General features: G+C 40.8%; 1 protein-coding gene across 1 annotated transcript in view; it reads left to right on the top strand.

Annotated features, from left to right (window-relative positions):
* Positions 1 to 21,814, top strand: part of LOC148824639 (uncharacterized) — a 77,987-nt gene that overhangs the window by 39,737 nt on the left and 16,436 nt on the right. The window lies entirely within an intron of this gene.

Raw genomic sequence — 21,814 nt, 5'->3', positions numbered from 1 at the left:
GTCTTTCGGCTTTCAGCACACTGTATTGTCGTGTATGAAACCCGCAGCGTTTTATATGAATTATTCCGCTTGGTTGACTCATTTCAGTCTTGCCACGCCCACCCAGGGACGCCAAATTAAATGTAGTGTGCTCTCTGAAGGCACCAGTTCTGTAGGGTTTTGGCATTTACTGGGACAATTATTAATTGTAGCAGTAAATCACAAAATGATACTTTTAATGGCTTTAGAATCCAACCTTGCGATATAACTCAAACAACGCACACACACAGGTACTAATACACGAGGATACATTTATTAATACATAGAATATGCATGTAAACCTAACAGATCTTATCGAGAGGGTTATCAGAATACAAAAGGTATATATTCAATCAGTTACGAAGAGTTACATATATCAAGAGGACATACGTTCAGTATATCATTCAATTAGACCATTTCGTAAATGAACTTGGTTATAACTTCTACATTGGATACTCAAAACAAGTACATAACTCTTAGGAATTAAATTGATATCAATTGGTTGGGATAACAATTGAATTCTCGAGCTGTAATGCATTGAAGTTGAATACTCATCCAATCTCTGGGGATTCAGATCTCCTGCGGGCTCTCTGGCTCCGTGCCAGGCTGTGCTGTGCGGCTTGCGACGGTGCGCTGCTGACGCTCACTGACCGGCTAGTAAGTGTTGGCTTTAACTAGCAAAGTTTGTGCACATGAGAAAAGATGACTGTGGGTCCCAGCAAGTCAGGAAGAGGACCGGTTCGTTCCTGATGAAGCGCTAGTTCTGAATAGTGATTCAGCTGTCCACAGTTCCGACCTGTTCACGAGGCTTGCTGCTGATGCTAACCTCGGGTGGATCCTCTGGTTACTCTCTGGCAACCTCCGCTCTAGACTCTTAGAACAAAGGAAAGTTTTGGCACTCGGACACACTGGCCGTTCCGTGGTTGTCCGGGCTGAGTCTCAGGATGGTGAGGAGGCGTGCTGCGAGAATGTCCTTCCCTTGGGAGCCTTCTGCTCCTGGGCCGTCCTGCCCTGGAATTCTCCTTTGAATTATCCGAAAAAGTTCACAGAATTCTCTCAGGCCCTCTGTGTTGCCTGTTGTTACCTGGAGGAACTTCAGCTCGTTCATTGGCTGAAAATTCCATGGGCATCAGAGTCCCACGTGGGTTACTCGGCCCTACCAGTCCCTGATTGGTTGATCAAGGTGAGATATGAGTCACTTACTCCTGACACTTAGGAATGCAGTCCAGATGTCCATCTGGCACTCCCTAGACAGATAGGCGCCAATGGTTGACCATTGATCATGATAGCCAGGCTTAGCTAAGTGCATCCCCCTTTGGGAGCTGTCCCTTATCAAAAGAAAACATCTTTAAATCAGCCTGCATGAATAGCTTCTCTGTGGCTGCACCACAGAGATGAACAGAGAGATGAGGCCTCATTTGGGAAAGCACAGCAACACTTAATTCTGTCTTATTAACAAGCATTGCCGCTACACGGGTTTGCTTGAACCTTTGATAAAAAAAGTGATCTGATCTGAAACTACCCAGCTTACAATGTCTGAGGTAGTTGTCACTAAACTCGGACGTGATGTGGCACACATGTGCCGTGTGCCTTTACTTTTGTAAAAAACTGGTATCGGGAAAAGTTTCTTAATATTTCTTTTGATTAGCATGCAAGAAAATGTGATCATTACCTATGGAATTTCCCGCCAGCGTGGAGCTTGAATTCACAACCTTGAGATTCAGTGTTCAAGAGTCACAGAAGAGGTCGGCCTGGTCTTCAATTTGCCAACGATAAGCTCCGGCAGTGCTCCTCTGTAAAGCAGATTGTTCGGATCGGTTATGTGGGACGGCACTTCTATACTAAGATCGTTTGCAGCACACGCATGGTTTCCCCCCTTCACGCAAAAAACATAGACGAAGGAAGCTCTCTTGTCTTGGGCTGCTGACTCCTGGATTTAAAGCGCTCTGGGTGCCAGCTAAGTCTCTAACAAGCACACTATAAAGACAGGAATTATACTTTGCTCACGTCACGCATGGAATGGCGAGGCTACTTGTTCCAATATTATCTAGTCTCACATCATATGGTGCCGATTCCTGGTTTTCATTTAAGAAAGAGCACTGCAAACACCGTAAACAGTGCAAAACGTGTGATGAAAGAAGTCTTTTCCCCCCTTTGTCTAAAGCAGAACACAGCGGAGTCATGCCGAGGGTTGTGAGATCAAGATTTCAGCGGAGCACTGTCGTCTACGTCTTTAGCTACATGAGTTGGACATCCTCTTGTACACGGAAAGCAGATTGAGATCCTCTCACATGAAAAGTGCCAGATAAAAGCCATTTCTCATCCTTTCTCTTAGTGGTGGAGCTATCGCATGTAAATGAGGCAACTTGCAAGGCGAGCAGGCTCGGTGCACACCGAACGCAGATGTCTCAGAGCAGTTGAGACGTGTCCAAGTGGCTGTCAAAGGACAGCACTTTGCTGGCGCTGTGGCTTAGTTGGCTAAAGCGCCTGTCTAGTAAACAGGAGATCCTGGGTCTGATTCCCAGCGGTGCCTTTCTTCCTGTCTTACTGTACAGAATTTATCCTTATGGGCAAATCCCATGCCTTTTAATTCAGGTGAATGCAACTGTTCGTTTCCTTTCTGGAACAACTTGTTTTGAAAGAAATCTATACAGCTTGCGAAAGATGAAACACAAATCTTGCTTATCAGTGAAGAAGAGGTACTCCCAGCAGGCCAGCTAATACCAGCAGTGTTTTTTTTTTCACCCTAACCCAGAGAATGGAGAAAAGCGAGGCGCCTGTGGCTCTGCAGTGTAATCAGTTCGGGAGTTCGACGGTTAGCTGAAAGAGTGGTAAATGGAGCTCGCCCCAGCCCGTCCTTATTCTTTTAAAGAGGATAAAAAACTAACTTCGCCGCCATTACTACCAGCTTTAAAAGACTGCCATGGGCACGGAAAAAAACACACTACAGATGACTTTTCTGGAACCGAAGCAGAGATTCCTTTACGAACCAACTGATAAAACTCAGCCAGTGAATACTGTTAACAGAATGTGAAAGCACGATCAACTTTGTAACTGCAACCACAGGAAAAACAGCAAGAAGCAGGCTCCATTCCCCATTTAAATCTGTCGTGTGAGGCATGCTTCTTGAACGCATGAAGTAAATCGCACAATTGCTTTTGAACTTGGACAAAGTACTTCCAAAGGAGCGCTATGCGCAAAGATTTAACAAGCTCAACCCCCGCCAACGATTCGGTGTGAAGAAGCAGAACATTCAAGTTTCACAGACAGAAGCGGCATGCCAGCACAGCCAACATTAAAACGGAGGGCACACTACGATTTGCATTGACACAAAAGTGATCTGGGCAGACGTCGTTCCCTGCATAACGCAAAAAGTGGCAAAACGCTTTTGGGTTGAGAGGACGCAAGAAGGTTTTTGTTTTGTGCCTTGATGTCAAGCTGAGAAAGTATCTTTAAACACTTTGCTTAGTTTCTTGAGAGACTGCCAAAAAGCAGTTCCCTCCCTTTCGTCTGAAGTCAGCTGAAAAGGGGTCTCGACAGAACACCTGGCAGCGGTGGTATTTGAACCCACGCCCCCGGAGAGACTGGAGCCTTAATCCAGCACCTTAGACCGCTCGGCCATGCTAGGGGCTGTGTGCTGTCTCTTTGTCTCATTACTTGCTCGGAGGAGGTTGGGTGGGTTTTGCTCTTGTCGCCCGACTTAGTGGCGTTATGACCGTGGAACCGACTGCACCTGCTTTTTCTGAGATGCTTCCCCTCTCATGGCGATATCTCGACTTCTTTAACACCTCTGGATAAAGATCTTCTGTGGAGCAGGTTTCAGACCTCTGCGTACAGCACCCTTGATGTCATTTTATTTTTACAGCAGCCGCATCGGGAAAGTTGTGTCTTTTACGTTTTATTTGAACAACAAAACTACATACAATACAAACAAGAGCACATATAACATATCAAGAACATCATCAGGGACACTTGCTATAATACAATTACACTTCATGAAAAACGATTACACAAGGTAAATAAAGATAAGGTCCGCACAGCTTGTTCTTACATTTCGAAAGAGTCTGTAAATACCCCTTTACGTCTATTTTGAACTGTTCAAACGTAGGACTCTTCCCAGACCATTTCACTTTATACCACATTCCTAAACGAGGATGCATCTCCTGTTTTAGAACTATTTTGGGCGGTATGGCTTATACAACACACCCACAGTATTCTAATGGTGGACTGCAGCTCTGTGCTATAGTTCAGTCGAATTCGAAGGATCCAGCAATCGTACTGGATTTGACTGGGATTCTGAAATGTCTCTTGCAAAAGTATTCGGGTTTGCTTGAACCTTTGATAAAAAAAGTGATCTGATCTGAAACTACCCAGCTTACAATCTCTGAGGTAGTTGTCACTAAACTCGGACGTGATGTGGCACACATGTGCCATGTGCCTTTACTTTTGTAAAAAATTGGTATCGGGAAAATTAAAGTCGAAACCCAAAACAGTAACATACTTAAGAGTAAATGCCTCCTAATAGCTAGCAAGCGCTTCTAGTAAGTAAAGTTGTTTGTGTCCCTGCCTGTCACGCGGGAAACTGGGGTTTGATTACCGACGGGGAGACAGCTAGTTTTTTTATGATCAGATTCCAATCTTTAATGCTGTGTGTGAGAGTTTACGTAACTTTCCTTTTCTCACATTTTCTGACGACTATTCCGAAGGAGCGCCCTGTCAACTCCTAATACTTTAAAAAAAATCTGCCTGCATGTTTGATTATTTTTGTTTTATTTAGAAAAAGTTCAATATTGATCATAACTAAAGAAAATAATGATCAAAAACAAAAACAAAATGTTGAAGATGCGACTCAATCTTAAATCAGAGCTGGGTGACACGGGCTTCTGTTCTGATATGGCTATACGAGAACCAGGAGGAATCTTTTCTCTCCTATGGAGCATGAGCTGAATCAGGAATGAGACATTTTGTGTGTTTGTGCATATGTCAACGCATGACCTACATCGTAAAACTAAAACTAAATTAAAAACTAACATTAAGTTTTCAGAGACATTCATTTATATACAAACAAGAGACAGACAAAGCAATAATTCTACATTAACTTGTCCTGCACTGATCAGACTACTTGAAATGGTCTGATTCAGAGCCTGTGCAGCTCGTGCTAATACAACATTTTCCTTTGATTTCCTTTGAGGGCGGAGTTGTCTTTAAAATCTGGATTAAATAAAAAGGAGTGACGTCAGTGTAAAACAGCTTTCCTTCTTGGGGAACAACGGTTGTGTTCCATATTTCTAATTATTTTGGTTTCAAGATAGCAATTTAGTATGAAACATAAAAGCCAGCTGGATAAAGCTGTTACACGTCATTTACAATGGTCTTTCAACTAATAGCCCGTGCAGGGATCAAACCCCAGCTGTTGGTACGAGTTGCATAAGGCTCTGCAACATGCAGATGAGAAACTAACCTCTGCTTCTTCATTATATACACAGTGAGCTATATATGCGGGCTTACTGCCCCCTACGGGCTCTGTATTTGATTGCGGTACAAGACCGGCCGTGGAGAAATGAAGTGAAGGGGGTGTGTTCATTAAAAGGCTCATAGCATCCCTGGACGGTCTCAAACCACCACCCTTTTGGTTAACAACCGAGCCACAAAGACTCATGTACAGCTTAACATTTCTCGGTCTCGGTGAAGGTGATACACTCCGTAAAATTTCTGGAGAATCATTTGTTTTTAAAGGAAAATCGCCAACAGCGGCCGAGATCTATTGGAGTTTTTTCATTCTATACTGCAATTTCTGAAGGGTACCCTGTGAAAATACGAATTTTGACGAGAAGCGATGGACATATAAGGTCAGTAGGCTTGGGGAATTGGACCTTATGGTGAAGGCTGCTGGCTCGGCATCAGCAGAACCTGATCAATATCGGTTGACTCCGATATACTTTGACAACTTAACTTCTGGATTTAGAGACATTTACCTTAGTGTCGGTATACTAAGATGTTTTGGTAACGAGGAAGGAGGGACAAAGCAAATTGGCAGAATGTGTGCTATTTTGTTGACTACAAGTCCTCACATGCCAGAGGGTCAACATTAAAAAAAACGTAACAGTATAATCTCTTGTACTTCACGATTTAATAGTTTCTGTCACATTGTATCTCACACCTCAGTGTCAGAATTGTGAGACGAGTTTGTAATCAGGAGGGAGGGCCATAGCAATTCAGCAGAAATTGCATTCACCTTTTCCCAATGCATTCTCACATGCCATTTTCTCACATGCCATGCTCAGAGGGTCATATTTTTAAAATGATATCATAAAATGTCCTGAAGTTCAGAATTTTGACAGTCTGTTATATTGTGTCTCACACCTTGATGTCAGAAATATGAGACGATTTTAAAATCAGAAGGGAGGGCCCTAGCAATATAGCAAACATTGCATTTACCATTTGACAATGTATTCTCTCATGCCATGTTCAGAGGGTCGTTTTTAAAAAACGGTACAGTACAATGTCCTGAAGTTCAGGATTTTGATTGTCTTTTCCATTGTCTCTCACACATCTGTGTCAGAATTTTTAGACATTTTTATAACCAGGAGGTAGGTTCGATCACCCTCTGCTCATCCTCAGTTAACCATATAGTCTCATATGCCATGTTCTAAATGTCCCATTTAAAACTGCTATATTAAAATTTCTTGTAAAATGCAAGAGTTTGAGACTTTTTATGATCAGAAGGCAAGGTCCTGGAAAATATGCAGAAAGTGCCAGTGAATTTACGTTTTGCCTTTGTCTTATTTACTCGTGGTATAACATGCCAGTTTGTTTTATTGTGAGTTGTGTTTCTGAAATGTGTTTCATACAAAAATGCAATTTGGACAGTCTCTACTTACATATTCCCCTTTACTGAGGAAATGTACAGTAATACATCCGGATAAGTATTTTTAAAAACGACTGTAGAGAGCCATCTACAGGCGAAAGACGACATAACATCACAGCAGCAGCATTTAAGATGGAACGAAAAACGCAAAGCAGCAGCTCGCGAATAAGAATCCAACTTCAGCCTCTTTAATGCAATAGCATTAGGTGAGGTGGAAAAATATTTCATGCTCTGAATCTTAACATTGTTATAGGAGGTGTTCTAGGACCTCTTGCCTCAGAAAAAAAAAACTGCCAGTACATCACTTATTTCTACTCCATCAATAGCAGCAGTGTTATCAGTACTGAGCCCTAAATGTAGGTCCTATCATCATATAAAAAGTCGAAAGTATCGACTGCATTCAACTGATAAAATGTATCTTCTATGAGAGTTATATCTTTATCCAAAATACATTGGAAACAAATTTGCACGTTTTTTGGGGGGGATCCTGAAGACTGACACTCAAAACTTTTTTTTTCCTTCTTTCCAGGAGGGAGGATTATTCAGATGCAAACATTGTCCCAAAATCAATGTACTCTCCATTGATATTCAAATCCTCAAATTCTTCATCTGAACGTCGATATTGAAATATGATATCGTACAAATTGTGGTTTTCTTTTTAAAGCAAATTTTATGCTTTAAATTAAATAAATTGTATTTATTTGCCGGAAATTTTTCAGTACTTTAGAGGGTTCTGCCATTTTAGATGTTATGCTGTTCCTGTCTGATTTATCAAATGTGTCATTTAAATCTCCAGTCATTTCTATATCAGTCTGAAGGCCTTGCAGTAAAGATTGCAATTCATCCAAAAATGCCAAGTTACATACAAGGAAATTAATGTATATTTTCCCCCCAAATCAACAAATTTAAAATCAAATACCTCCCTCATCTGCAGGTGGAGAGAATAATGTCAGAATAAATACAGGTTTAAAAGTCAGGAGCATTGATAGTCCTATTTTAAAATGACACTAAAATGCTCACAATATATTAAAAAGCTCTGTAAAATGCAAAAATAATAAAAAAAATATTAAAACAAGGTAAAAAGAAATAATACACAGTTATAAAGCTCAGGAATTATCAATGTGAAGTTACAATGGGTTGATTGTGTTTCATGTGATTTAAAAAATAAAATGTTTGCAAAAAATCCACTTACAATATGCTAAAAATGGCAAGAATACTTAACCTTTTACTACCAGTGACATATTTAGCCAATGTCCGCCTGGAATTTCCTCCCCCTTAAACATTTGTTATATCTCTGCAGCAGAACATAGCAGGAGCCTGGCTCAGGTCTTAAATTGAAGCTAACCCCCTTGGCTTTGAGTGTGAATAGTCAAATTTCTTATATTTCTTAATGTGTCCACTCAGCAGACAAACATATGAAAAAAAAACAAAAAAAACAGCTGGCGAACATTTTTTTTTGGTCTTCAGAGGTCAGAGTTTTCAACTATATGCATGTCAAGGGCCTGGGAATGATTTGAAAACCTTGTTCTAGGTGGCTACTAGCTTGGATAAAAATTTGGGACAAATTGATCAATTAGAAAAAAATCTACATCATGTTTCGTGAAGACTGGACTTGGAATGAAATTTCACGCCTATAATAAAAAATCATAAAAATATTGAAAATAATAAGAATAAAAACCATTGCAATTGCTATAAAAACCTTAAGACACTGCTAGAGAGCCTTTACCTGCTGTTATGCAATGAAAAAAAACCTCAGAGTTGCCTTCTGGTGTGAAAAAAAGGAGCACTGATAAGAAACTGATAAAAAACTGATTGATTATCCCTTCTGAGTCAATGATTGACAGCTAAAAATGCAGCCTGAAGCTTCTAGAGGAAGTCTCACCCCCTAAGGACCTGAATGGCTGAAAATACAAAGAATGACAGCGGATTTTACCAATCAAATCGCCTTATTTCTGGCGCTCGTTCTTCAAACATTTACTACGTAATCAGTAACGTTTACTAGTCTCTAGCTCTTGAGATAAACTAGTCTGGGTTATTTTGGATATATATCATGCTCCAGAATAAGGTAAAAACATGGGATATATATATATATGCTGGTGTTTGCTTTTGCGGTTTTGTTGGTAAAAATGTATGATATTGACATGCTGGGCTGGCCATGTGGCCGGGTGTTTTTATTGGGATTCTGCTAGTTCATTAATTTATTGGTTTATTGCATAATAGTGTCATGTCTGTGGAAACAAACGTTATGATTTTGTTGTGGTGATATTTGAGAATACGTGCATGTGAGAAAATTTGTGGAGCGGTTTCAAACAAACGTTGTTTATCTCGCGTTTATCTTAAAAATAAAAAGTGTCATCTGGGGAGACAGGAGTGGTCCTCGGTGACCGCGATCCGGACTAAGTTAACAGGTGTGTAATTTAAAAAAAAACAAGTTAAAAATAAATGCTAAATGGGTTTAACATTCAGGAATGTAATTGGTCAGATGCTTACGATAAGTGATGCTGGTGTTTCGTGTGATTTAGCGAATTCAAAAAAATATTCATTTTAAAAACGGCAAGAGCTCGTATGAAAAAAAAGTTTGTAAGTATCTTTGTTACAACAGCCGCGCCAGAACTATTCAGATGCTGTACATCAGAAAAGTACCTGAACTTGACTGGTTTATACTCAGTTATGTGCATTGGGAACGAAAGGGAGACTTAGATGGATTTTATTAGGGTTTTAGGAATCAGAAAATGTATTTTTACACGTTTATGCCTACGAGCAGAAATAACTTCCTGCTTTCAGCGCTTTTTTGTTTCTGCTTGTAACCTCGAACAGAGAAACCCAGTACTGACTCACAGAAACACCCCGGAGTTTCTGTGTTTCTGGGATTTAAGAGGGATGTATGCAGCGGTGTTACGAGTCTGGAAGGAGGAGACGCGCATTCCGCACGGGGAGCGTAGAACAATGAGCCGCACCTGCTGCGCGCTGAGTCCTGTCCTATATAACCGCTGAGCACGGACACACAGAGTCTCCAGCCAGTGTTGGAGATTTATGATTTCAGTGTGTTTTTTTTCCTTTTGAGCAGAAGATGGATTTCTTCCTCTAGTTAAAGTTATTGGAGTTGTAGTTACTGTGCTAGACCGTCGGGAATAGCGCTTTTATTTATTGTTTTTTATCAAGCAGTCTGCTGTATACTGTACGTGAAATAAAGATAAGAGTGCTTTCTTGATACTTCACAAGAGTGTACATAATTCACGAGCTGTATTAAAAAAAATGAACTGGAAGAAAAGCAATAGGGCTGGAGTTTATAGATTGTGATGCAAATACGAGAGTAGGAGAGGAGGGGACTAGTTCAGGAGCACAACCTGCCCTCTCCTGCCCATTCTCCCACCAGGGTCTGTTGTAACCCAGTGTGAAATTCAGCTCCTTGCAGTTCAGCTTTTGATCACTCAGCTGAGAAGCCCTGGGAATATGGGGCAAATACAGGAGATACCCACCAGATTAGAGGGAGAGTTTTTATTCCCAAGGGATGACTTGTTTTACAACATAAACAAAAACCTCTGTTCTGCTGCTCCAGGCTTGTTCCACTGGGAACAAGTGTGGCCAGGAGCTCATGAACAGTAATTGGGGGTTGTTTCCACAAGGGGGGCTGGAGTAAGTTGATGTAAATTGTCCAGTCTTGTTGAGGGCAATAAAACTCATTAGATCTGATTGACCAGTCAAAATGAATTGTTCTGCTTTCTGCACAGAAGCTAGTGCTCTCTTCTCAATGTGTGGGTGAGTCTGTCAGTGATATAACAGCTAGGCAAGACTGCTACTCTTCTGTGATCTATTTCATCTCCTGTGACCCCATCTTCCAAAGACAACAGTCCAGTCCAGCATGGAGTGTCCCAGACTGCTCTGTCAGTGACAGTGGGAGGTTTATCTTGTCTCTTGTTCAGCCAGAATGTGACAAATAGTGACCCCTTAATGGAGGAAACTTTAACTTTACACCACTTGACAATATTACAAGTGTTGGTGGGGGGGATCCCCAGTGATCCCACAGTCTCACATAGACAATGGCCAGTCTATACAAACCTCCAGTCAACACAGCCCTGACGCCTGTTATGTCACCCAGGTCTTCACTGTGAGACAATGATTATTTAGATTATTCAATGGAAGTATGGAATTAAAATAGTCAAGTCTTGATAGATAGAGTATATTGTCTGTTTATTATACTTCTACATTGTGACAAAAATGAATTTCAAGTCCATCATGAGCACATGCAGCATATTAAGGTCTCTGCACTGCAAAGGAATCTCAGTTCACTTATAAAAACTTTAGCTAATAAACCTGAAATTTCATTTTTTTACTGCTTGTTCTTTAAGGTACTAACTCATTGACATTATGTAGATTAAAATAAGACTATTCACAAAGAAAAAGCATTTATCACAAATGTATCATGCCAAATACACTCTAGTAATCAAGAGCAATTATGAAAAAACAAAACCATCTTTTGAGGATGCCAGATAGAAATGTAAACACACACACACTCGCACGTGGGGCCAATTTTACCAGAAACCAATTAACCCACCAATGATCTTGGACTGATGTCTGAAAACCAGAGCAAACAGTACAATATTAAAGTACTACAGCTATTAGTAGAACAGATCTAGGTTATCAATATAATACTTATGTCTGAACTTCATAGAATGGTGACACTTCAATCTTTCATATTCAATGTTTTTCACAAAATCAACAGCTTAGAACAGACCGTCATATACCTTTATCCAGTGGTTTTCAGAGCAGAGACATCCATGTGGGCAATAGTCCTTTCCTTGAGGTCCACTGCACTTCAGCTAGCCACGTTCTGGCTGGGTCGTGTGTACTCCTGGGAACGTGGCCTGCAATGAATATCGGGCACTTTGTACAAATGAATAATGTGAGCATATTAATATGATTTGTGTTGAAGCCAAACATAGAGAATCACTGTTAAAACTTGAATTCAACCTCCAGTGTCTGCTTTTGAAATGCTGATCATCACCCGTCTTCTGGCTTCTAGATGCACGTGTTAATGGATATTTCTTGTCTTCTCCCCCCCCCCATATGCTCTTCTCTGCATCATTAAGTACTTCTGGGTCATTTCATGTACCTCGTGGCATCTTGGCTGGTGGTGAATGGCAGGCAGCTGCTATAAAAATAAAATGCCTATTAATATGATGTTGAAGACAAAACCAAAACAATACAACTTTGTTTTGCACTTTACAATTTATCACAAGCTTGTCATATTTACAGTCATCAACTGATTTAGGCTGCTGTTCCTGTGAAAAATGTCCTTTGTTTAAGAAAGATTCAATTTAAAATCTTTAGGTTTTAAATATAAACCACTGGCAATATGGTAATCACTTTTACAACTTTTAAGAAGTTGCAAGATAGCTCTACAACTATGTTGTCCTTAACCTATTCAGAAACTACCACTAATATTGTAAGAAATTGTTCTCTAGACTCTAGATCTTGTGGGCTCTGTTCTCGATGAATTGGAAAGGTGTCGTTCATGAAGTCCAGTACTCTGTCGATCTCTCTCTTACCAAGAGACTACCCATCTAACGCTGCAGGAAACTCCAGTGCCTGGTCTGGGAATGCTGGGCTATTCAGATTCTGTCAATACATTTCAAGAATGGTTCACCTTTTTGTTTACACTGTGGCATTTCTTTGCAGTAACAATTGAGTGGGATAGTTATCTGCCTTCTATACTCTTCTGAAAATCATGTATCTTTTTAGCAGTCCTATATCCCTTCCTTATATCCTTGCTGATGAGAATGAGAAATGCTATTTTCAAGACATTAACACGAATATAATTTTTACATTAATTCCAAGGTACAAGAAAATGAATATCTGCAAAATATGCACTTTAATATACTTACTTAGTTTCTTTTTTGGAAATGGTCAGTGAACCAACCACTCCAGAGCTTGTCCTTCACCTTGAAATTATTTCCTGGAAATGCTGTAATCACAGAGGAGCTCTTCTCCCCTCAACAATGTCCCTTTTTGTCACAGACAGAATTATGACAGGCTGTTCGTTGATTATAAATGACTTTCTTACAGCCCTTACATTGTCTTTTCTCTTTGATGGATTTATCCATCTTCCGATTTGCCTCCTTATCCGGGAGGCAGGCTCAGTGTTTTTCACGAGCATCAATGCACAGTTTTTGTGCAGGTTCATCTGAAAAGAAAAGACATCTCATGTCTCCCTCTGCCATCTGTGAGCTTCAGCAGTTGTCTTTGTGATGACCTTGCCGTTGTAATCACACACCACCTCTCCCTTCTGGAAACACCTGGAAGTCACAAACTTCTTCCCCTTCACAGGATCGTCAGTGATGCTCAGGCCTTCCCAGATTTGATACTTTATCAACTTTTTAATTTGCATGTCATTTGGTGGCAGTCCTGTGTTGGGCTTCCACTTCTCCAGCACTTCAGACACTGTTGATACATTGGCTGACCAGTCCATCTTCTCCGTCTCCTTTCACAGCTGCTGACCTGGGCATTACAGCGCAGTTTAGTGAAGTAAAGATGAAACGGCTGATAAAACACAAATAAAATGCAATTAAGGTACATTCCAGATTTTCTTAAATACTGTACATGATTGGAGCTATGCAGGTGGAGGTCTTTTGTTCGGTATTAACATGGATTTTAATTGGCTTCTATGAAAATTGGCCATGGTGTGAGTGAGTCCTGTGATGGACTGGTGTCACATTATGGGTGATACAGTACTTTGCATCCACTGCTTGCCAGGATGGTTCCAGTTCTACCACAACCCTGAATTGAGTGGATGGGTATATCAATGTAGCCATCAACTTGCATGTTCATCTTCTTCACTCAATGCAAAGGAAGCCAGCTGTTGTTTGAGGTTTTGTGCTCTTTAACAGGAATTATGACCATTTTTGTGCCCACTTGTTGAAACAACACTTTCTTTGCACCCATTCCTCAACCTGTAATAGTGAGAAAATAAAAATGAATACACCAAACTGTAAAAATCCCATATATGTAATTTCTTACTTTTGTTGTATGAAAGTATTCTTACTGTCATGTTCTTTACCACCCCGGGGTGCTACAGGTGCTTCAGCTGGAGAAAGGCCTGCAGGTAATACAGTACAAGAAGCTGCTCAGGCAAGGTGATGTCTTGCCCAGTCTGTGCAACACATCTCTCTTTGCAACCATCAACACCTTCCAGCAATCCTTCGTACTTGGTTCTGGACTCTGCAACTGTCTATATCTGTGGGAGAAATTAATACTCATCAACTTTTTTTGTATTCAAATTAAAAGTACAACTGAAAGAAGTTTTAAAATGAAAATGACCTATTTTTAGTAATCTCTTGGCAACATTCTTACTGTTCTTCTTCTGAATATCCTTTAGGATACTTTGGAAGTTGATGATGAGGTTAGCTAGGCTGGGATCCTCTACTTTCACACTGATATCATTTAGGATGTAGCCCGGAAAATGGTTTATGTTCTTAATATAATTAGCAATGATTTGGTGAGACAGTCCAGTGGTCTTCATTTGGTTACAATAATTGTTGTTTTGGATAGGCCCTTTACAAAGTTTAAGGAAGATGCAGATGGATCCATAAAAACAGGAATCTGGAAACATTTTCTACCTGACAAATGTAGAGTCACTATGTTTATGGCTGAGATTTCACATGGGTGAATTTTAAGCTAAGGAGTAAAAACATGTGCTATGGAAATATCACTGCTCAATTTTAAATGCCTTTAAAAAATAAATACCTCCTGAGAGCAATCTGCCACTTCAAGATCCTTGGTAAGGTCCTGTTTAAACCCAGCCAGGTGAGGAGCATCCAGGGAGTGCGTTCTGTCCAGTCCAGCCTGGGTCACCGTCTTCCCGAGAGCCTGCTGATGGCTTTTAAGAACTGGGGGACAGTAGGAATACAAAATACACATTTAACATTTTTACTTCTAAGACAAACTAGAATACAAGTATAAAACAAAAGATACATTTGGAAAAAATAGAAAGTTCTCCAGAACTCACATCTTCCCCTTCCTCTTCCACTTCAGTCTCTGGCATCTCTTCCTCCTGGACAGCAGCCTCTTGCTCAGGGCATCTGGACCACTGGTATATCATTTTAACATACCCTTACATAAAGGTAAAGGTTAGAAATGAAACAGAAGAACCCTTATAAATTATAAATATCTTACCTTGCTGATGTGTCTTCAGGATTCCACATAAAACAGTCCATGGACTCCGCCAGTCTCACATTCTCACCACACATGAGCCCTATGCTCTTGTAATCCCCGACCTGCCCATTCCTCAGGTGATTCAACAAGTCCTTCCTGGCCTGGAGAAGGACCTTGCTGATCTCCTCTGCTGAGGCTCATTTCATACACACCCTTTTTAGGTGAAGAGGAAACTGGTCAAATGTCTTCAGGCAGGTCTTGCACACCAGATGAATCCTCATGGGTCTCTTTTGAAAATAAATAACTTTTGTGTAAAGGAACAAGTCAAGACTGTTTCAGTTTCTTAACCGAGCCTTAATTTTCTCTCCAATAGCTTCACCATATTGTTTATTGTATTTTTATCAGAATTATACCTTGCTCTAAAATAATGACTTTATAAAACAACTTAACTCTTACTTGGTCTTGTTCGCAGTCTTTCCAGTAGAAGTCGTTGTAGAATTTAAAAACTGCTGTGATAATTTGATCTGCCCGAGTGTCCTTCCCTAACCCAGTATTGATAGCTTGTGTACTGTAGGGTCCAAAGGTGGTGTTCTGCAATTTCCTCCCATAATGTTTCTTTGATCAGTTGGAAGCAAGTGTGAAAGCTTCCTCCCAGTGGGGAAGCTCAAGATCCTCTAGTTGTATGACAGATTTTGCTCTTCGAGGATCTGCAGTGTGGTGTGAAGCCAATTTTTGGCATTGCTTACCAGCTTCAAATATGTGAGTTTGGGTGGCTTGGCAGGTTTTATGAGTTCCTCGGTCTTCCGTCGTAGGCTGGCGGGTGCTCGGTTCTCCCGTCCAATAAAACTGCTGTGTTTTGTAAATGGTGGACTGTTTGGATCATTTTGTAGATGATCCTGGTTCCTTGTTGGAAGGTATCCTGTCTGTTTGACATGTTTGTAGTGTAGGCAGTGTGGAGGGTGACCGTACGGTTGCGTGCGTTGTCAACTCTGGATTGATCCATACTTACCATTTAAATGCCTAAAGCTTCGTTGACACCGTTAGGTTTCCAGTGTTAGGCAGCTTTACCTCTGTAGAATCTGTGGCTCCATAGGAAGACAATCTTGCCTTTCTGTGTGTCGCTATGTTTTTGCCTGGGTCTTCTTCATTCATTGTTCTGGAACACTGTGTCCATGCTGGCCTGTTTTTATCCTGTTTTGTAAGGGGCAGTGTGTTGTAGTTCCTCCTAGGGGGCTAGTTTGTATCCTATGGTCTGTGTTCCTTCTGTACGTTTCTGTATGAGTAGGTGCAGTTTCAGTTGGTGAATGGGTTTCTGTTTTCCTTGGGGGGGATTATGCATGGACCATTAACATCTCAATAGGCAATCAGGGTCTTTTGTTTTCCTCCCTAGTAGGACTGTGCAAGCTGTGCGAGTTTCCATAGCTGATTGGTTTCAGTTATTCTTCTGTTTGTTGCGTGTTAGTATGGTGAAGAGTTCCAGTCCCTGTAGGATCTGGCTAGTTAGGAGAGGGGAACAAAGCTCCTTCTCCCAGATTTTATCCGAGAGGGGACCATCTGGGACAAGGAGAGCACTCTCCTTCCAACGACTAAAACCCTCCTGGTTTTTCTGATGTTCAGGTCTTGTGTAAAGATAGTATTAAGTCTTTTGATCCACTCCCTTTCCTTTTTCTTTCTTTCTATCTCTGTCCAGTTGGGGTTGCTTTCCAGTCCCGTGGTTCCTGATGTACCTGTGTTGTGTCAGCTGGGTTCGGATGGAGTTACCCGTTCCCCCCCACATAGGTCACCCCGCACTTTTTGCACTGGATGCTGTAGATGGCGTTATTGATGTTTTCTGAGAGTGCCCTTTGCAACTGGAAGATTTCTTTAGTTTCTTTGTTTTGGATTGTTGTTTTCTGTTATGAAATGTTTGGCTCTTGATGTATATGATCTGTTGTGTACAGGTTTTAGCTTGCTTTGGACTAATTAATGCTGAAGGTTTTTGTTTTTTTCTGTGTGCAGATATGATTTGGTGCTCCCTCAGTATGTTTGTGTTTTCTAATATCATGGTTTTTGGTTGGTTTTTATGCTGAGTTAAGAATATGATTATTGAGGGGTATTTTTCTGTCATCTGGAGTTTTTCTATTTAGAAATGTTTGTGCCACATTTTTGAGGAAACTTTGTGTGTATCTTCTCTGGCATAAAGCTTGGAAGAGTGTGTATTTGGCTTCCTCAAAGTCTTGTTGTTGTGTACAGATTTTGTGGAAGTGTAGGAGTTGTGATTTTACCAGTCCTTTTAAAGTATGTTTTGGGTGGAAGCTATCCTTGTGCAGTAAGCCGTGTGAATGTGTCTTTGAAAAATACCTTGATGTCCAGTTTGTCTGTGTTGTTGAAGGAAGAAACCTTGTATGTGGTGGTGTCTAGGAAGTCTATCAGGCTACCATGCTTGGTGTATTTGAGTTTAATGGACCTATGGTGTGTGTTGAGGCTGTTAATGATTTCTTGTAAGGCTTGATATGTGCTGCCTATATGTTTATTTTTTATATCTTTGCCCTGGGATGGACTGGTGTCCTTTCCAGGGTGTAGCCTGCCATGTGTCTATTTCTTGCGACGTTTTAAAGTAGAGTTACAATCTTACTATTTTTTCAGTTTTAAATTGACATTTACAAATGTATATTGAAGCAGCTACCCACCTGAACTAAACTATCTCAGCATGTGTAATCTGCAAAGGAACAAGTAATAGGTTTATTCCATACTGAAAAGAGAAGAGAGAAAACTCAATGTTTCAGCTGTGAAGCCTTCTTCAGGTGTGAGAAAGACAGGGCAGATTACAAAGATTAAATAGCACAGAAGAACAAAAGCTGGGAGAGGGGAGGAGGCAGGAGCAGCAGAGAGGCCACTCAGGAAGTGCAAAATGGAGAGAGGTGAAGAAAGGTGTGAAGTCAAAACCTGTAAGAGAATAGAGAAGATTATTTTAAAATAAATCAGTCATTGAGAGATCCTGGCTATTTGAGGTGAAAAGAAAAACTATGGGCTTGGAGAAATCTTTAACCTTCCCAGCCCTAATATGTTCTCTGAAGTGTTCTCCTAGTCTCCTTTCGGTTTCCCAAATGTAGATAGCTGGGCATTTTTTGCAAGAGATACAGTAAATGAGATAGAGGATGTTGTCAGGGTTATCCGGAATTGTCCTGTGATGCCCTGAATGTCGGTAGATATGTATTTGCAAGTGATGCAGCGAGTGCTATTGCAGGGGAAGGTGCTGAGTGCGAGGGAGCTGTGAACAAGAAGCTTATGTGGTGGTCAGCGATAAGAGATGATTGGGCGGTCGGAAAAAAGAGTACCAATGGAGGGATCGTCCTGTAAAATGTAGTCATTGTTAATGATGGTCCTGGGGATAGAAATTGGGTTAGGGTGGTAGGGAAGCACCGAGGGAATGCAGTTGTGAGACTGGGAGTTCCTGATTGAGTTGATGATCCGAGTGCTGTTTTTGGCCCGGGAGTACCACGCCCCCTTTTTCAGCCAATGGGAGGCCGCCATGGGCAGATGTCCTGCCCCCTTATCGGCCAATGGTGCAATGTTATGGGTGGATGTCCCGCCCCCTCCAGAGCCAATGGTGTGTCATAATGAGTGTTGTTGTCCCGCCTTCCACCCCGAGCAGCCCCAGGCCTCAGGGTCCAAATGCCCACCACCGCATCCCCTTCGATTTATAAATAAGTGTGTGAAAGCGCGTATTAGCGATGAGGGATGGAAGGTGATCATGTCTGCTGCAGGTTTGAATGCAATCTATTATAACCCTAGGGAATCGGCGGTGTGGGAAGTCTGGTGAGGGCTGCGAGTTTCCGGGATGTGAGCACACACACACACACACACACACACACTGACTGACTGACTGACTGACTGACTGACTGACTGACTGACTGACTGACTGAGTAAAGTGTCACAGAAAGAACTCGCAGGACAAATAGCATGTGAAATGTGAACCACTTTATTTCATCAGTAGGTTTTAAATTACAGAAACATCCCAGTATACACTTGTAAACTTTTCACACACATTACAGACTACTGCTTGCAATCGCCAATTAAATGTTGGTGCAGAAAATTAGTTGTAGCTATCGCCCCAACATTGTTCAGAAACTCAGCAGCATCTGAAAAAGCATTCATAACGCCCTTTCTCTCGCCATTTCTATAGCCGTGAACACCGAACTGGGCGACCCTAACAGAGCAAATAAATTAGCCTGAGTGATCAGAGGGACGGTGTTACCACAGGTTCTATGTTAAATACGTTGTATTTTGGAATATACACTGCTGAATCCGCCAGGCTTCAGTTTCTGATCTGAAAACATCAGAATCGCAGTAATTTAACTCATGTTCTTTACATGCACATCTATCTCTTTAACAAATTCAAGGACATTAGCATTCAGTTAATTGATTTTCATTTCAAGCTTTGCAGAAGGAAGAGTGTAAAGCACTTTTTGTAAGAATTCTTACGTATACATTCGAAATTTTTCATTCTTCTCACGATGGCACACCTGTGTCTGTAAAACAGAGTGAGTTTTCACATTGCGAGTATTTCACAGCCCTGGTTTTACATAGATCTTTTTTCTTTTCTGTAAAAATAAGTATAAATAAGTATAAAATAAGTTTTGCAACGCACCAAAAGTCACGTGTAGTATTTTTCCATCTACCTTTACAAGTAAGGAGCGTACATACTCATATGGCGAGCGGTCGTCAATTATTTTTCTCAGCAAGTGCTTTATACTCCACTCAGTATCATCTGTAAAAGTATAGGCACCCAGGCCACTGGCGATGTACAGAACAGCCGATAAAATTCGGTCTAAACTGAGACACTTATAAATTTCTAATGCGGCAAACAGCACATCTTTGTACTGTAACATGACCAGGGGAAGGGTCATTCATAACAGGTATTTTCGGAATGACCTTCTTAAAATACTAGATATGGACCTTAGCAAAATGGCTGCCAAAAAGAATCAGCTGACCGGTAAATGGAAAGGGTCTACCCTGAGAAACAATGAGACACAGCTGAGCCGCATCAGGAACCGAAATATAAGTGCCCCGGAGGCAGTGAACAGGGCGGAAGCCGATAAGGTGAATGCGGTTTGGAGGAAAAGAGAGGAAAGAGGTGTATGTTAAAGATCGGGCTAAAGAATAACGGACTACTGAAAGGAGAAAAGGTTTATGGTTTTTGGATTACGGACACTGGATAAGGATACATCGCGGATTGGCTTTATTACGGACTTTTGGAACTCGGATCGGATCAGGATTAAGGGAACGGATTACGGACTGTATTTGGAAGATAGTTGGAGGAAGAAAAGCCACGAAACTCAGGAAAGAAAAGTGTGGTGTGAGTACTACTTTCATTTACATAAACTTTCCCCCGGAGACACCACAGTACCCATCCGCGCACCCGACAACTAGGCATGTGTGACCCCGTTGACCTGGATGATTAATCAAACGGGCCGCGCATTCATCAACCACAACCCCCTTTAAACAATGGTTGAAGGTGCAACATACCACCGACTTTACAATCTGATCCATAGCATCGGGCTCATTAGAGCCATCGTTGGCTAAACTAGGTTGAACATCATCATTAATCACATTTTGGCAAACACACATGAACAGACACGAAACATTCAAGCTTGATGGTAGTTTGAAGATTGATGCGTCGACCTCTTCGTTATTCTATTAAAGGAAAAAAGAAAAGGAAGGCTTAACAAAATAAATAGGCATGCTTTTTACCTAAAATATTTACAATTGTAATGCCTCTTTTGTGTTAGAGTTTTTCGTTTGCTTCGAACTTGCTGTGGTTTAATATTTACCATTTGTAGCAACTCTTCATCAGTCGTTGACGGACCCCCAACACCTGAATCACCGTCAGAGTTCACATGACAGCCACTGTCACACACCACTGAGTGCTGGGTCAGCTTTTGCTAAAAAGAAGACAAAGTGTTGAAAACAAAATACGCTAAACACAGATTGAAACGACAATTCCACTATCAGAAAAAATATTTTAGCAACCTACTTCTTAAGTTTGCATAGCAGAGGAATCCGATGATTCACTACTCAAAGAAGCCATCTTCGCAGCAGTCAATATCGGGGCCTGACAGCTCAGGTGTCACACTTCAAAACCCGCAAGTCGGCTAATTTAAGCATAAACTCCAAATTTGTAACCATGCCTACATAGCTCAAGACATTTTTCAAATGGTTGTGATGTTTAAGAATGCCCCACCATATCCCCCCGCCCCAAAATCACACGTGTTTTATCGAGAGTGAAAAGTAATCACGTTGAATTAAAATATGTAAGCTTATTTCAATGACAAATTCTCAACAACTTTTCAAAAGTTTGAAAAGATTTTCCACGTACCGTGAACGTAAAGTCTTTAAACCTTAAAAATATTAACATGCAACCCAAGCCTCAAATGATGTGTGTTTCTCAAGAAAATAAATTACATTGAATCAAAAAATGTAAAACTTATTTTATCTTTTGAGAAGAGCGTTGTAGGGCGGGTCTTTATATTTTAGTGGATAGGTCATAAAACTGTTAAAATAATTGAATAAGACACATTTAGCAGCGATAACTTATAAGCACGAGCAAAAATTGATATTTATAACGCTTATAGATTTTAACAATATAACAGACTTTACTAAAATGTTTACTTTTAAAATAAATATTACATCACAACATGTCCACACCCAGGCACCTGCCGTTAAAGGTTATGGGATGTAGAGATACAGTATATAAGGTTCATGATGAGAATAAAAAACGCTCACGCTAATACACAA

Source organism: Atractosteus spatula, chromosome 10 (genome assembly GCF_055471065.1).
Source record: "Atractosteus spatula isolate fAtrSpa1 chromosome 10, fAtrSpa1.hap1, whole genome shotgun sequence".
Lineage (NCBI taxonomy): Eukaryota > Metazoa > Chordata > Actinopteri > Semionotiformes > Lepisosteidae > Atractosteus > Atractosteus spatula.
The sequence above is the reverse complement of the archived record's forward strand: the minus strand, read 5'-3'. Positions and strand labels throughout refer to the sequence as shown.